This window comes from Limulus polyphemus, unplaced genomic scaffold (assembly GCF_000517525.1).
Source record: "Limulus polyphemus unplaced genomic scaffold, Limulus_polyphemus-2.1.2 Scaffold21, whole genome shotgun sequence".
Taxonomy (NCBI): Eukaryota; Metazoa; Arthropoda; class Merostomata; order Xiphosura; family Limulidae; genus Limulus; species Limulus polyphemus.
Genome location: NW_013665631.1, coordinates 1,120,565 through 1,125,298, shown reverse-complemented (window position 1 = coordinate 1,125,298; position 4,734 = coordinate 1,120,565).

The following is a 4,734-nucleotide window of genomic DNA, read 5'->3' as shown; positions in this document are numbered from 1 at the left end:
GCAGGCACCATAGAAAAACGTTTGACGACCATTTTATCAAATAAATAACTTTTGTAATTATACATATATGCTAAATATTGTTATGCAAAAGTAGCTCTCATTATATATTCTGTTAAATGTGATATTTTCTCACTGTTTTTTTTTTTTTTTCTGGTGAAAATAACCGTTCCTACTCACTGAAAAGGAAAGCTTTCTAGAATTAATTACATTGCACGAGTCACTGACGAACAACCCATCCCACCATGTTCTTTATTAGACAGTGGAAAATTGGTTCACTTTTCGCATTAGCTACACCAGAGAAAGACAGACAGCTGAAAAGATCGATATCAAAACAAATAAATAGATTATTATAACGTTAGAAGGTCTACGCTTCAAAGCAACAAAAACATTCATTTCTTTAATGCATTGTTGCTCTGTGGAAAAAAAAATCACCGAAAAATGAACAGTGAGCATAAATAACACAAGCAATTGTTCACATCCCCTAGGCTATAAATCACATAAATCCTTACGTAGTTTCATCGTAGAGTTTTCTTTTCTTTTCTACGACAGCTGTTTACGACGCAAAAATCAATACTATCAATCCCTTAGATGAAAGTGTTACTGTACAAAGACACGTATTGAGTTGGTGGGATAAGCTATGTAATTACAGTCTTTAAGAGATGAGCAAGAACTGTTTTACTGAATCATCAAAATTGGCCTCTAAAGGTGAACACAGAACTTCCATTTTGTTGTATAAAGGATACCAAGATGGGAAGAACTACATAGAAGAGGCTTGCTATTTTCCAAGAAATTAACTTAATATACATATACACCAGAGGAAAATGAGCAATTACGTGTCTACTAAAACACAAAATGGAATGAAAGATCATTGAAATCCATTGATATAAAATTTGGTTTGATCCATCAAACACGATATCTAAATTGTTTACTTAAAGAGTTTGGCTCGCCTTTTCTCCACCGAGATTATTTAACTTTTTTGGCATGCAATATCACCGCAATGACTCTATAATGTCTATTTATTTAAAGCATATCCACTTGTCACTAATATAAGTAGTACATTTGAAGAGTTTAGAATTATTCAAACACCATATATGTAAAAATATCAATATAGCATACTGTTGTGATTGTAAAAGAAATATTTTTATGGACGACCAAGGACAGTCTCATGTTGCATTGATAACCTTACTTATACTTGGAATGTGGCACCTTTAAACAACGCTTTCACTTGGTATAATTTAATGACGCTGTTTTTATAGGTTTTGAAAGTCATTGACGCTGAATCATCAAGCCAAGGGTTTTAAACCAAACCATTAGTTTAATTCGAAAGCAATTTTAAAATTAATACATCATACGTCTTTCGAAATTTCAGACCCTAGAACCACAAGCTTTAACTTTGGGCGTGATATACTTCATCAAATATGTTAAGGATGTTCAAAGTTTTTTATGTGTTAAATTGTATGTTTCAAAACTTCCCTCCATTAGTGTTGAAATGAATACCAACTTTTACTTGTTACTTATATAATAACTGATTGTCAAGAAGAGCTTATTCATACATCTAGATGTTCCTTGGTGGGAGAGCGGTACTTTTACGGACTTACAACGCTAAGATCTGCGGTTCGATTCCTCTCGGTGGATACAGCAGATTACCCAAAATGTCTTTGTTCTAAAATATAACGAACAAACACATTTGGATAACGTAAAACAATACAAATATTTTACATCTGTGATGTTATTTTTTCAGTTTGTTTAGTAAGTTAAGACTCGTGGAAGCATTAAAAGGTTTTTGTACTAAACTAGGCGTGTTGTGATATTCTTAAGCAATATACAAATCATATAAAGCGAAGCTGGATAAAAAATAGTGTGACAGTAATTGGAAACATGGTTAATATTTCTAGGGAATCAGTTACTAGCGTCCTTTAGTTTAGAAGATTTAATTTGTTTTGCATCTTATATCAAATTTTATTGAGGAATGTACACTAATGGAAATATAAGAACGCTTACTTATAAGTGTGTTCAGGATTCGTGTATGTTAAGCGGCGTGGATCTCAAGATCAAACAGTTGGTTTCACGTGTTTTGTAATATACAAAATATTCCAGTGTTCCTTAAAATGAGTTTCGTTAATACCAGTAGTTATAGTGCTTAAATTAACTTTTATTAAAATTATTAAGTTTTTGATTATTACTATTTTTACAATTGTGTAGATTAATTTGCATTGTCGGTTTAGTGTATGAATTTAAGAGTATGCCATTGGCCCTCCAGTGGCCCAGTGGTATGTCCGCGGACTTACAACTCTAGAAACCGGGTTTCGATACCCGTGGTGGGCAGGGCACAGATAACCCATTGTGTAGCTTTGTGCTTAACTTCAAATACACTAGGCCATTGAACTTCGTGAGACATTACTGGGACTTTGATTCAATGTATTATACTCATTAAAAATTTTAGTTTTTTATACATGGATTTATAACATATGTAATTTTTGCCAGTTTTCTACGTACAATGTTGAGTATGTTATAAGAAAACGACTGTAAATATACAAATCGGTAAGTCACGTAACAGCCACAGGAGATATAAAGTGAGGATGGAAATCCTGCATCAGAACTATATTTTGACATTGTTTGGCTTTTGGTGGGTAATGTGATGCCACTGAAAACTGATTAGAAGGGTATTTATTATCTGGTGCCATATATTCTAACACTCAGATCGTGGGTATCCCTTATGGCATTAGAAAACAAAGGGATATGCATCAACTTGGAGCACAAGGACTATTCAGAAAGAGACTAACAATAAATTGTACTCCAGCCGTCTTAACCAAAGAGTGGAATTCTGTAATAGGTGAGAATCCGAGGGCACAAAGGTCAGTGATAAGAGCCGTCTAAGTGATCCAGGTAACAGTACACGACACAATCAAAAAAGGATCTCAGTCTGGAAAAACCAACATAAGTCACGTGTACACAAGTTGTTTCCATAATACATACGTTAAACTGTCGCATACCTGGAGAATTAAACGGACATTCATGCTATTCCATAAGAATATTTATTGGTCAGGTCGCCAGATGCAGCACTTATGTGTTTCTATGCGATTGAACTGTTAAAACTAGCGCTGAAAAGTGCCGTCCTTATATACTAGATGTACTATGAAATAGTGTAGGGAGAGCGTGTGTTTTTTTACCATGACAACTTTATGGCGAAGTCTTTTCTAATGGAAACTATGCTCAGGACTATTATAAAAATGCATAGTCATCAGATAAAACAATATCGGGCATGGCATGAACTGTAACGACGTGGTGAAGCTCAAAATCTTTTTTTATATATATAACGTACTTAACCTCTGTAGAATTAACTTCATTATTAAAGAAGTCGATTTTCGGTTATGATTTATATTATTAGCTTGCTTTTGAATTTAAAAGATCACAAGAAAGTTACTTATTGATAAATGTGATTTATCTGTACGTTCTCTTCGTGCAGGATCTACTCCCGTTACTTGTACTACCTTCATGAACTAGGTGAAACAGAGTAATTAATTACCTTTGTATTACATATCTTGATTTATCTGTACCTTCTCTTCGTGCAGGATCTACTCCCGTTACTTGTACTACCTTCATGAACTAGATGAAACAGAGTAATTAACAACCTTTATATTACATATCTTGCTATATACTTACTTTGGCTTCTGATAAATGATTTGAAAAGCTCAGAGATGGGGATGGAATGTTTTAAATACATGAAATTAGTAGACTATTATATTGATAACCATTTTCATGTACGTATTAAAGTTTGCATAATTTGAATAACTCACATATAACTTGTATTTCCTGGCAAATACATAATGTTCTTGTGTAATCTAATCAATCTATACAAATAGCATCTATAAATAGCATTTAACTCAGAAAAGATGGAAATAGAAAAATATTAAAAATATGAGAGAGCAGATTTTTATTTAATACACCATCATTGTTATTTTTTATGGAAAAATTAAACCATTCGTACAAAAATTATAAAAACGTATACTTTTTGGTAAGTATTTTTTTAAACTTTGACATACCTACTGTTAATTTGTTGAACAAAAAATACGCAATTTTATTTATGGAATAATAATAGTAATAGCATAATAACAAATTATTACTACGTCGTTAAATCGTGATATTGACTCATCAATAAAAAGAGAAGAGAAAAGTACCCAAAACCTCCAACAATATTTGTTTTGCGTGTTCTTTATAGCTTTGATTTTTTATCGTTTTGAAACATTAACCACAGTATGTGTCAAAAATTGCGCGAAAAACATTAAATTTGGTATATTGTTTTTCTGTGGATCATCACTTGTGAAATTAATGTGTGAGAAAACGGTTTCTGAGTCATTCTCTGTTTTTACCATGAGTACCTAAAGTAGCGTACTTAAAAGGAAAAATACATAAATTCTACTTACAAACACTGCCTTTAGCAGATGTTCTAAAGATTCCCCCTCACGACTGACGGTAATAGTTGCCACACAGTTACACAGTCTATCTAATGATGATCCACAGACAATTTTTCACATAATGTTCTCATTATTTTCTTTCTGGAACAAAAATTTTAAAAACCTACTTGGCGTTTCTATATATTATATGATTATCTCATTTTCAAAGTTTACAGCTAGGATATGCTGACATGCAGATGGTAATGCATGTTAATATTTCTTGTTTTCAATTTTCAAATGTATAAACAATATACCTAATACATTGAAATAAAAAAATGTA